This window comes from Chiloscyllium punctatum, chromosome 6 (assembly GCF_047496795.1).
Source record: "Chiloscyllium punctatum isolate Juve2018m chromosome 6, sChiPun1.3, whole genome shotgun sequence".
NCBI classification, from domain to species: Eukaryota; Metazoa; Chordata; class Chondrichthyes; order Orectolobiformes; family Hemiscylliidae; genus Chiloscyllium; species Chiloscyllium punctatum.
In genome coordinates, this window is record NC_092744.1 from 114,703,818 (window position 1) to 114,717,349 (window position 13,532).

Consider the following 13,532-nt stretch of genomic DNA (forward strand, 5'->3'; position numbering starts at 1 on the left):
CGCCCTGTGGCCGACCACATCGGCTACCCCCCACCCCATCCGCCACCACGCTGCCAAGGACATGCAAGTCCTCCATCCCAAATTCGAGCCACCCGACACCTGGAGGAAGAACACCTCATCTTCCATCTTGGGAACTTTCAACCACATGGCATCAAGGTTTCCTAATCTCCCACTCGCCAATTAATCTCAGATTCAACCCTCCAACTCGGCACTGGCCTCTTGAACAGTCTCACCTGTCCATCTTCCTTCCCAATTGTCCATTCCACCCTCTCACCACGACCCTCCATCTACAACCACCTATTGCCTCCCTAGCTCCCTGCCCCCCAACCTCAAACACCCCTCCCTATTTATCGCTCAGCCATATTCCACCACCCACATTTCTGATGAAGTGCTGACATGCCCAATACGTCAATTCTCCTGCTCCTTGGATGCTGCCTGACCTGCTGTGCTTTTCCAGAGCCACACATTAAAACAAACCGGAAGAACAACACCTCATCTCCCACTTGGGAACCCTGCAACCCTCTGGCTTCAACATCAAATTCAATAATTTTAGGTCCTGAACTCTTCCACGTCCTCGTGTCTTTGCCCCCTACCCCACATACCAGGCCTTGTTATTACGTAGCCTGCCATTACACACTACCTATGGTTAGTCACTAACAGTCCCCATAAACAGCTATTCACCCTCCCCCCGTCAGATTGTTATTCACTCCTTCGTCCAACTGCTCTTATCTCTGTCTTTGGACTCTATCCCCACTTATCATTTACTCCTTAACCCCTACCTTCTGCATAAAAACAGACTTTTTTTCTCAGTAAAATCAGTTCCTGAGGAAGCATCACTGGATCGAAAATGCGAACTGATTTCTTTTCACAGATGATGACAGATCTGCTGAGCTTTTCTAGCACCTTCTAGTTGTTCTGAGTGATTTACAGCATCCGCAGTTCTTTTGGTTCTAATTTACCCGGAGTATCTAATTCAGTTCCAGCAGACTGAAACAGTGTTTATCAACCTTCGCAGTCCACACTACCTCCATCTCTCTCCCAGTATCTGCTGTCTCTCCCACTCCTTCACATTCAGTCCCCCCTCACAGTGACACTGCGCCTGCAAAGCTGATGGTCATGTGTTGGCCTGCTGGACCCACCCCTCATTCACTCCCATTGGCTGGAGGATCATGCCAACTCTCCAACTTGTGACCTGAGTGGTGGGATCCTCCCAGGTGCATCAGAGGCTGAGGGGTGACCTCATAGAGGTTTATAAAATCATGACAGGCATGGGTAGGATAAATGGACAAGGTCATTTCCCTGGTTTGGGGGAGTCCAGAATCAGAGGGCATAGGTTTAAGATAAGAGGGGAAGAATTTAAAATGGATCTGAGGGGCAATGATGCGTGAATGGAATCTTCTGTCAGGAAGTGGAGGATGTAGGTACAATTAAACCATTTGGCATCCGGATGGGTATATGAATAGGAAGTGTGTAGAGTGATATGTGCCAAGTGTTGGCAAATGGGTCTAGATTAGGTTGGGATATCTGGTCAGCATGGACCAGTTTAACCAAAGGGTTTATTTTCATGCTGTACATCTCTACGGCTCTGCCCTGTGATGAGCTTCATCATTCACAGTGAATGGGTCAGTATCACAGAACATAGGGGCTGAGGGCTATTCAGCCCATTGGGGCTGTACTCTCTCCCTCTGGAGATGGTGCCAGTCTATCCCAACTCACATCCCATTTGGACATAGCCCTCCAAATCCTTTCTTAAAAATGTTAAATTTCAAATTTGTTTTGACAATAACTACTGAATCTGCACCCAGCTGACAGTCAAACTGTTCCAGATGCTCAGAACTTACTGAGTAAAATAATCTTCACATTTTTCTTTGCATTATTTGCCACTTACCTGAAAATAGTTACTAAAAATTGTGACGTAAACAATTTCTCACTCTGTCTCTCTGTAAATGAAATACCCTGGAAACAAATCAACTCCTGGTCGAAATCACTGCTTCACCTTCTCAGCTCCAAGGAGAATTGTCTGGCCTTCTGCTAACTCTCCATAAAAGAGAAAACTATCTTAATTTTAATTTATTAGTGCCATAAAGATGTACAGCAGAGAAACAGACCCTTCAGTCCAACTTGTCCATGCCGACCAGATATCCTAAATTAATCTCGTCCCATATGCCAGCCCTTGGCCCATAGCCTTCTAAACCTTTCCCAATCACATATCCAGTGAGATGCCTTTTAAATGTTGTAAATGTACCGGCCTCCACACTTTCTCTGGCAGCTCATTCCATACACATACTACGTTCAGCTTGAAACTTTGCCCTTATAATCCCTTTTCAATCTTTTCCCTCACGCCTGTGCTTTCTGGTTTTGGACTCACCTAAACAGGAATAAGACTCTGGCTGTTTACCCTATCCATGCCCTTAACGATTTTATCAACCTTTATGATCACCTCTCAGCATCCGATTCTCCAGTGAAAACAGCCTCAGTCTTTTCAGCCTCTCTCTATAGCTCAATCCCTCAACCCTGGCAACAGCTTTGCATCTTTTCTGAATCCTTTCAAGTTTCACAATATCATTCCGATAGCGGGGAGACCAGGACTGAAAGCAGAATTCCAGAAGTGGCTGAATGAATGACCTGGACAGCCGCAAAATGACGTCACAACACCTGTACTTAATGTACAGACCAATAAAGGCAAGTACACCAAACACTTTCTTCACTACCCTGCCTATCTATGATTCCACTTTCAAGGAATTTTGAACCTGCACTCCAAGATCTCTTTGTTCAGCAACACTCCCCAGGACCTTCCCATTAAGTGTAGAAGTCCATCCCTGATTTGCTTTTCCAAAATGTAGAACCTCACATGTATCTAAATTAAACTGCATCTGCCACTCCTCAGCCCATATGATCGGAGTCTCATTGTACTCTCAGGAAACTTTGCTATGCATTGCACCTCCAATTTTGGTGTCTATTGTAAACCTACTAACCATAGCTCCTATATTCACATAGAAATCATTTATACAAATGGCAAAAAGCAGTGGACCCAGTACCCAGCCTGACAGCATATTGCTCATCACAGGCTTCCAGTCCAAAAAGCACCCTCCAATATGACACTGACTGCTCAGCAAGGATGGAGCGCATGGCATACAGGGAGATCTAACCATTTGGATACAGAACTGGCTCAAAGGCAGAAGACAGAGGGTGGTGATGGAGGGTCGCTTTTCAGACTGGAGGCCTGTGACTAGTGGAGTGTTTCAAGGATCACTGCTGGATCCACTCCCTTTCGTTAGTTATATCAATGACTTAGATGTGAACATCAGAGGTATAGTTCGTGAGATGACACCAAAACTGGAGGTGTAGTGGACAGTGAAAAAGATTACCTCAGAGTACAATGGGATCTTGATCAGATGGGTGAATGGCTGAGCAGTGGCATTTTGGAAAGCAAATCTTAGCAGGACTTATACACTTAATGGTAAGGTCCTGAGGAGTCTTACTGAACAAAGAGACCTTGGAGTGCAGGTAGATAGGATAGTGAAGGCAGCATTTGGTATGCTTGCCTTTATCGGACAAAGTATTGAGTACAGGAGTTATGAGATCATGTTGCAGCTGTACAGGACATTGGTTAGGTCACTTTTGGAACATTGCGTACAAATCTGGTCTCCCTCCTATTGGAAGGATGTTGTGAAACTTGAGAGGGTTCAGAAAAGATTTACAAGAATGTTGCCAGGGTTGGAGGATTTGAGCTAGGCTGGAGGTTGAATAGATTGGGGCTGTTTTCCCTGCAGCGTCGGAGGCTGAGAGGTGATCTTATCTATGTATATAAAAACATGAGGTTCATGGATAGGATAAATAGACAAAGTCTTTTCCCTGGCGTGGGGGATCCCAGCACTCGAGGACATAGGTTTATGGTATGAGGGGAAAGACTTTAAAGAGACTTGAGGCGCAACATTTTCACACAGAGGGTGGTACGTGTATGGAATGAGCTGCCAGAGGAAGTGGTAGAGGCCATTACGATTGCAACATTTAAAAGGCATCTTCATGTGTATATGAATAGGAAGGATATGGGCCGGGTGCTGACAGGTGGGACGAGATTGCGTTAGGATATCTGATCAGCATGTACTGGTTGGACCGACGGGTCTCTGTTTCTGTGCTGTCCATCTATGACTCTTTGACCTTCCAGCCAATTCCGTATCCAAACAGCTAGTTCCGCCAGAATTCTATGGTGTTGAACCTGCTAACCAGTGTGTTATGTGAAACCTTGTGTCTTTCTCAAGTCCAAGTTACTGATTTCAATGCACAAAGCCATGCTGACTCTCCCTCATCATTTCTTGCTTTTCCAATGACATGTAAATCCTGTCCCTGAGAATCCCTTCCAACAACTTCTCTGCCACTGACTTCAGGCTGACCTGTTTATAGTTCCCTGGCTTTTCCTTCCCACCTTTCTCAAATAATGGCGCCAGTCTTCCAGCACCTCACCTGTGGTGATCGATGATACAAATATCGCAGTGAGGGGCCCAGCAAAAGCTTCCCTAATTACCCACAAAGTTCTGGGATACACCTGATCAGATTCCAGGGATTTATCCACCCTTTATGCATTTTAAAACATCCAGTACCACCTCCTCTGTAATATGTACACTTGCCAAGTTATCACTATTTATTTCTCCAACTTCTCTAACTTCCATATCCCCTTTCAGTAAAAACTGACATGATATACTTACAGAATCTCTCCCACCTCCTGCTGTTCCATAGACAGTCTTGTTGATCATTGAGGATCGCTATTCTCTGCCTAGTTATTCTTTTGTCTTTAGTGTATTTGTAGAATCTCTTTGGATTCTCTTTAAACCTATTTCCCAAAGCTATCTCATGTCCCCTTTCTTGCCTCCTGGTTTCCCGTGAGTATACTCCTACTTCCCTTATAGTCCTCTTGGGATTCGCACAAACACAGTGGTCTGTACCTGCCATATCCTTCCTTCATTTTCTTGACCAGAGCCTCAATTTTGCAGGTCATGCAGCATTCTCGACGCCTCCCAGCCTTGGCCTTAACAGGAACATACTGTCTGTGTACTCTCATTGTCGCAGGCCTCTGGAGGCAATGGCAGATGAGGACAGAGAAACAATCATTATCAGGAAAGAGGTCGGGTTGGGAAAACTGACAACTCATCCTTATCTCTATAATTCCTCTCTAGCCTCAGAACTATCACTATCTCTGGTATCAAAAACATCTCAATCTCTGCAACATCCTCCAATCTCTAATCTCCTCCAGTCTCAACAATCTTTAATCTTGTCCACCCTCTCAAATCTCTGTGATGTGCCTTTCTTTAATTCCAACCTTCAGGATATCACATTTTTATTTTAGATTCCTGCACCCAGAGATCCACAATGTCCCGCTTAGCCTCTGTCACATTTTCCTCCAAAAAACCTTAATCAATCACGTATCATCTATTCTAATATCACCTTCTCTGACCTGGTTTCTATTGTGGCTTGTCATATTCCTATATTACGCGTCTGTGGTCGACATGACAGAAAATGGTTTTGTTTTCCATTGGGTTTACGCTGTAAAGAAATCTCCCAGCTAACTATTTTAATCCCATTTTACAGCACAGAGCACATAGACCTGTCAGCCTTGGCCTTGCAAATGTGTTCCTAAATAGATTTTAAATGCCTTCGGGATTTCTGTCTCTCACTCTCTTCCAGACAGTGAGGTTTAGTGCAACTGTTGCTCTCTGCTATCGCCCACAGGGTTCAGAGCAGCTGGGTCTGTGCGAACCACAGATCGCCCATTGGGAAGGATGGCAGGGTCCCTGAGACAGGGCACAGGAGATTTACCAGGATGGTTCAAGGAATGGGGGATTTTAGTTGCAGAATTTGTGGGGCTTTTTTAACATTAATTGTTCACGTGACATGTGTGTTGCTAATACACATCAAGAACAACCATCCGTAATTAATGGACTCTCCTTTTCAACTTCTCCCCTTGGCTGTGCTGTGGTAATATTCAGGTTAACCACTACCAGACATCTCTCTCTAATGAGGGAGCAGTCCTATGGTCGGGTAGGACAATGCTGACTTGATCTTTTACACAGTGATGCCACTGTGCCTCAAGGGTGGGGAAAGGGAATGCTGAAGGTGGTGGATGGGAAACCACTCAGGTACAGTACTTTATCCTGGAGGATGTTCACTTTCTTTAATATTGTTGGGGGGGGGGGGTGCACTGATGCAGGCAAGTGGAGAATGTTCCAACACAATCCTGATGTGTACATTATAGAGAGCAAACAGACATTGGGGAATCAGCGGTTTGGAAAAACTGAGTGTGTTCTCCTTGTAGCAAAGGAAATTTGGGGATCTGTGACAAAGCGGTTTACAAAAGTTACACATTATAATAATAAACCTTACACCCATCAGCACATTATACAAGGATTACAGGACACATGTTGAAGATTATGGAAGATCTATTGATAGGATGGTTTGATTCAAAGGAGAACTTTTATTCAGCAAATGGTATTGATCGGGAACACAATACTCTCATACAATACAAATATCCAGGGCCTGATGTATTGAGTAATTCTGTCAGAGTTTGGCGTTACAATGACTGAGATTACCATCTGATTATCTGCCTGTAATACAAGTTTATAAAATCCGTCACTGTCAGTTCAAGTTTGAAACTCATACAATCCCCTCCTCCTGGCCCAGGAGGACTGTACACCTTACCCCTGGTGGAGGTTAGCAGGCACTTCAAGGCAAATCTGTGTGGGTTTCTATGAGTTTCCACCTTGGGACTTCATGTGACTGAACATGGGACAGAATGTTCCAAGATTCAGTGAGATATGGAGAGCAGGATTTGCTTTCTTTTCTTTCCTTCCGTTCTGCCGCTGTGCCTCCTCAATAAGACATGGGGGGGGGGGGGGTGAAAGGCTCATGCACCTTGATGGGCAAGTTGTCTCCATTCTGACCAATGGGCAACAAGCTCCTCCCAGTCATGAAACAGAGTATCCCTGAAAGATAGCAACTGAGCATGCTTCCCACTGCCCAGAGCTCACAGTGCATGTTCCGAATAATGAGGGGGGAAATCTCCTAGAAAAGGCATAACAGGAAAGTTCCAAAAGGAGCATAAACAGTTTACGGAGAGATATTCACAGGAAACCTGGGCAACAAGTTGGCAAATAGAGTATAACTTGGGATAAACTGGAGAAAGATGCAGCACAAAGGTACTGGGGGAAAATGAGCAGGAAACACAGAAAGCGAGCACACAGTTACAACATGGAATCAGGAAGGGGAATGGAATGCTGTCCCTTATTTAAAAGAGTTTGCAATATAAGAGTTTGGAGTATATATCGTAGGGCAACTAAACAAATGGCAAGTGAGAGCACATCTGGAGTAACGTGAACAGATTTGGTCACTTTAGTTCATGAAATAGAGCAGTTTATTGAAGGCATTTCAGAGAAGATCCATTGGGATGATCCCTGTTTTGAAGGGATTATCCTGTAAGCAAAGGCTGAATAAGTTGGGAATATACTCACTGGACTTTGGAAGAATGAGAGGTGATCTCTTTGAAACATACAGGATTCTGTCGAGGTTTGACAGGGTAAATATGGAGAGGATGTGTCCCATTACGGGTGAGTCTTGAACCAGATTCTGGAATCAAGGGTTCTGTTTCAGATTTGTTAAGTTAAAGGCAACACCGACACAGGTTAGGGTTTCAGTAGCAATGGAGCTGGGGTGAGAAGGAGACAAGCAACGTTTTAGAAATTGGAATTCGTGGTGTTTGTGATGGTGTAGATGTCTGATCAGAAGGTCACCTTGGGGTCAGATATGAAAGCAATACTGTGAAGAATGTAGTTCTGCCTCAGACACTTCCCAGTGAGAGGGAGGGACACAGCAGTAAGGGAAATGAATTTAGAATAGCAACTGAAGGCAATGGGTTTAACAATTACAGTGTTTCATTGGAGTGAATTGCAGCTAATCGTAGCGTGGTAAGCAGTTTGATAACTGAATAATAGTGGAGTAATGGAGAGGGATGATGGGGAGGGAGAGCTGGGCACTGTCAGTGTACATGTGAAACCTAACACAGTGCTTTTGAGCGATGTTACCTCCTGGCAGTGTGTAGGTGAGAAACAGGACGGGCCAAGGATAGATCCTGGAGGGACACCAAATGCAATTAACTCAGAAAGGAAAGGGAGAGTGGAGACGGAGCAGGATTTTCCAGTGATGGTGAGGTCAAATATTAGGTTTTAGCAGAATGGGAGAGAAGGACATAACCAGGAAAGACAGACAGACAGATCATGGAACAATATCTGTGAATTGCAAGGTGGGGGGGTGGTGGAGGGAGGGAGGGCGGTGACAAGCAGGAGGATTATACAGATTTGGAATGTCCATGATTTAGCTACACTTGGGTAAATGGTCAAGATGACCTCTAATAAGGCTTGACAAGGGACTCGAGGAAATGCAAATTTAGGACTAAAATGAGGAGCACCCTTGTGAGGCAGTTTGGCTCAGTGGGCTAGTGGAGAGGGAGGAAAGAAGCAGAGGCAGCTGATCGCATTGTCTCAATGTTATGGACAGAGAAACTCCATGTGCTTCTCACTCTTGTTGTTGGAGGGGAGGATGGAGGAGACAGGATAATGGACAGTGTTTTTATTTCCAAAACAATAAACAAAACCTGTGATAGTGATTCTAAAAATAAGTGAACAAACCTGTCGTATTTATCATTTGTCAAGAATATTAAAATATACAACTGAACTTCAGGTTTGAATCCCAAATCGGTAGAGGGTGGCTCTGAATTCAAGAAAAACAAAACTGGAATGAAGAATCTACGGTTTGCCATGGAACTAATGGGGATGTTTTTCTGCCATTGACAATGTCCTTGAGGGAAAGAAACCCGACAGTGGCCCATCAAGTCACTCATTGTATTAATCACTGCACAGTCTCAACAAAGGAATAAAACTGGATGGACCACATTACATCTCCCAATGCACCCACACAGTCAGCTCTCTTGACCCTGCAACTTCTGCCTCACTGTGGGCCAACAACAGCAGCAGAACTGTACTCCAGCCCAATGTGAAATCTCGTGGCCTGATATCCCCCACTTAACCATTAACATCAAGCCAGGGGAATCAACCTTGGTTCAATGGTGAATGTAGGAGGGCATGTCAGGAGCAGTACCAGGCATACCTAAAAATTATGTGCCAACCTGGTGCAGCTACCAAACCTGCAAGCCAAACAGCACAAGCAACACCAAATAGAACGAGGTGATCCCATAACCAACAGATTAGATCGGAGTTCTGCAGTTCTGCCACACCAAGTCAAGAATAGTGATGGACAATTAAACAACTCACTGGAGGAAGCATCACAGATATCCCCACCCTTACTGATGGAGGGGTCTCACACATTCATGCAACAGATAAGAGGACAGTAATAGCAGTGATTTTCAGCCAGCAGTGCCAAGTGGATGAGCCTTCTCCATTGGTCCCTGCCATCACAGATATGAATCGACTTGGTTGAAAACTCATTTCCAATCAGATCAAGAAATGGATAAGCAGTGTAAAAGTATGGGCCCTGCCAATATTCTGGCAATAATACTGTTGGCTGTGCTCCAGAACCTGCTGCCCAACAAGACAAGTACTGTTCCAGCACCGGCACCTACTGACTTTGTGGAACATTGCTCAGGGATGTTCCAACACAAAAACACAGGGCAGATGCAACTCAGCCAATTCCCCTCCATCAGTCCACACTCGCTCAGCAGTGAGGTGATGGAAGGTGTCATCAACAGTGCTGTCACGCAGCTGCTCAGCAATAACCTGCTCAGCGATGCCCAGTTTGGGTTCTGCCAGGACCACTCAGTTCCTGAGCTTGTTATAGACTTGATTCACAAACTGAAACAGCTGAATGAGGTGAGGATGACAGACCAGACCCCCTCCAAGACCACTATTTCGACTTCAGTGATATCACTTGATCTCACCACAGTCTCAGCTCATTTCCTGAAACACTCATTCATTCCTTTTGTTAACTCTAGATTTCATTATCTAAACCAGCATCCCACATTCACCTTCACGATAATCTCAAGAATATTGAAAACTCTACTGCCGAAGTGCTCACTTGTACCAAAACTTGCCGATCAATCAAAATACTCCCATTTGTAAGCAACAATTTACTTTTGCACCTTTGAATTAATTCCTGGCTGTAATCATTCCTATCTCCCTGCACCATACACCCTTTCATATCGCAATAATATTTCATTTTAGTCCAGACTCTCAAATGATGTGTTTATTTTTGAGTTTTCCTGTGTTTCCGTTTCTATAGACTCCAAGGGAACATGGTAAAAACAATGACTGCAGATGCTGAAAACCAAATACTGGATTAGTGGTGCTGGAAGAGCACAGCAGTTCAGGCAGCATGCAATTCAAGGGAACATGGTCTGGAATCCCCACTCTAACTCTCTAAGATCTACTTTCTTCCTTTAAGGCATTCTTGAAAAACTGCTTATTTGGCAATGGTTTTGGTCACTGGACACAATATTCTCCATCTGTAGCCTTATGTCAAAACTTCTCAATAATATTTTTGTGAAATTAAAACCATGATGATTTGTACAGATATCTTCTACTCATCAATATCGCTGAGTGAATAATCTGTAATGTCTCTTACCCAACCACCTTCACCATACAAACTGCAGCAGTACAAGGAAGTCAAACATCACCCTCTCCACAGGCAACAAGGCTTTGGCATTGATCACTGGTTTCTGTGGAAGGAGAAATACACAGTTGATGTTTCAGGGAGTGCAATATGAATTACAGGGAATGAAAATAGTGCAGAATTTGACTGTCAAAAATTGAAGGAAAATGCACTCGCTTATTGGAAAAAAGACTTCTTGACTGTCAAAGATATTGTGGAAAAAATAACCTGATAATGGAACATCATACGGTCAGGAGCCGGGCAGCAGTGGACAATTCATTTACATTCCTGAAGAAGGGCTTATGCCCAAAACGTCGATTCTCCTGCTCCTCGGATGCTGCCTGGCCTGCTGTATTTTTCCAGCTCTACATTTTTCAATTCATTTACAAAACAGCTGTGAAGGTAATAGTAAAATACTATACAGAGCAAAAATACACCCATGAGAGACTGAGGAAGCTAGATAATGAACAAGTGGACATCAGAGAACCCAGAGGTGAACCAGAGCAGAGTTCACTTTTATGATCCCACAGTCAAAGATGTCTAGCACAGAAACAGACTTCTTCGATCCAAACTATGGCAACCAGATAACCTAACCTAATCTACCTAAATTAAATCCTTTTTGCCACTCCTCAGCTCATTGGCCCATCTGATCAATATCCCACTGTACTCTGAGATAAACTTCTTCATTGTCCACAATACCTCCAAGTTTGGTGTCACCTGCAAATTTACTAACTATACGGCCTCTATTCACATCCAAATCATTTACATGAATGACGAAACAAATCCAGATAAAAGTCCACTTCTCTGGGTTTGAATGTGCTCTGTGTAAATCCTGCCCTATGACTCTTTTTACCAGGGAAGGCTGTACTGTACATACATCCCTCTGAACTTTGCCCCCGACAAAGCTGGCGGCCGCGCACGTGCCCAGTGAATCATTGCCCCGAATAAAGATGGCGGCGATCACTCGGGCCGATTACTCAACGAGGCATATTTCCGTTTGCTGCAAAAACGGGACTGTAAGTTTCGAATTTATATTTTCCGATGTGTACCAAATGATTGTAAAACCTCTCAGACCATACCAACACCATTTCCCTCCCGCTTCCTGCTGTTTATTTCTTTCCTTACCAACAGCCGAACATCCGCACCCACCGCGAGGATGATCACGTGGTATAGTCTAGTCCCGCCCTCATTCACTGATTGGCCGGCGGACCAACTGCCCCGCCAGATCCTCCAGCTCCTCCCCTGCCTTTCCATTGGTCCGCCGCTGACATCAATCACTTCTTCGGTCCAACCTGTCTATTTCTTCACCATGGATATCCAATCCCTCTACACCTCCATTCGCCATGACCAGGGCCTCCAAGCCCTCCGTTATTTCCTCTCCAGACGTCCCCAACAGTACCCTTCCACTGACACACTCATTCGTTTGGCCGAACTGGTCCTCACCCTTAACAATTTCTCCTTTGAATCCTCCCACTTCCTCCAGACCAAAGGCGTAGCCATGGGCACACGTATGGGCCCCAGCTATGCCTGTCTCTTTGTTGGCTATGTAGAACAGTTGATCTTCCGTAATTACACCGGCACCACTCCCCACCTCTTCCTCCGCTACATTGATGACTGCATTGGCGCCACCTCGTGCTCCCGCGAGGAGGTTGAGCAATTCATCAACTTCACCAACACATTCCACCCTGACCTTAAATTTACCTGGACTATCTCTGACACCTCGCTCCCCTTCCTGGACCTCTCCATCTCCATTAGTGACGACCGACTTGACACTGACATTTTTTACAAACCCACCGACTCCCATAGCTACCTGGATTACACCTCTTCCCACCCTATCTCTTGCAAAAATGCCATCCCGTATTCCCAATTTCTCCGCCTCCGCCGTATCTGCTCCCAGGAGGACCAGTTCCACCATAGGACACACCAGATGGCCTCCTTCTTTAGAGACCGCAATTTCCCTTCCCACGTGGTTAAAGATGCCCTCCAACGCATCTCGTCCACATCCCGCACCTCCGCCCTCAGACCCCACCCCTCCAACCGTAACAAGGATAGAACGCCCCTGGTGCTCACCTTCCACCCTACAAACCTTCGCATCAACCAAATCATCCATCAACATTTCCGCCACCTCCAAAAAGACCCCACCACCAGGGATATATTTCCCTCCCCACCCCTTTTCGCCTTCCACAAAGACCGTTCCCTCCGTGACTACCTGGTCATGTCCACACCCCCCTACGACCCACCCTCCCATTCTGGCACTTTCCCCTGCCACCGCAGGAACTGTAAAACCTGTGCCCACACCTCCTCCCTCACCTCTATCCAAGGCCCTAAAGGAGCCTTCCACATCCATCAAAGTTTCACCTGCACATCCACCAATATCATTTATTGTATCCGTTGCTCCCGATGCGGTCTCCTCTACATTGGGGAGACTGGGCGCCTCCTAGCAGAGCGCTTTAGGGAACATCTCCGAGACACCCGCACCAATCAACCAAACCGCCCCGTGTCCCAACATTTCAACTCCCCCTCCCACTCTGCCGAGGACATGGAGGTCCTGGGCCTCCTTCACCGCCGCTCCCTCACCACCAGACGCCTGGAGGAAGAACGCCTCATCTTCCGCCTCGGAACACTTCAACCCCAGGGCATCAATGTGGACTTCAACAGCTTCCTCATTTACCCTTCCCCCACCTCATCCTAGTTTCAAACTTCCAGCTCAGTTACTGCCTCCTTGACTTGTCCGACCTGCCTATCTTCTTTTCTGCCTATCCACTCCACCCTCTCCTCCTTGACCTATCACCTTCATCTCCTCCCCCACTCACCCATTGTACTCTATGCTACTCTCTCCCCACCCCCACCCTCCTCTAGCTTATCTCTCCATGCTTCAGGCT

The 13,532-nt window shown here is 45.6% G+C and overlaps 1 long non-coding RNA gene across 1 annotated transcript in view; it reads right to left on the reverse strand.

Moving 5' to 3' along the window:
• The window catches only part of LOC140478547 (uncharacterized), a 41,790-nt gene extending 29,981 nt beyond the window's left edge, over nucleotides 1–11,809 (reverse strand). Inside the window, exons 1-2 of the long non-coding RNA XR_011960805.1 lie at nucleotides 11,776–11,809; nucleotides 10,624–10,717 (exon numbers count right to left, since the gene is read on the reverse strand). This is a non-coding gene — a long non-coding RNA (uncharacterized lncRNA). The remainder of the gene's footprint in view (nucleotides 1–10,623; nucleotides 10,718–11,775) is intronic.
• Nucleotides 11,810–13,532: the final 1,723 nt, after the last annotated feature.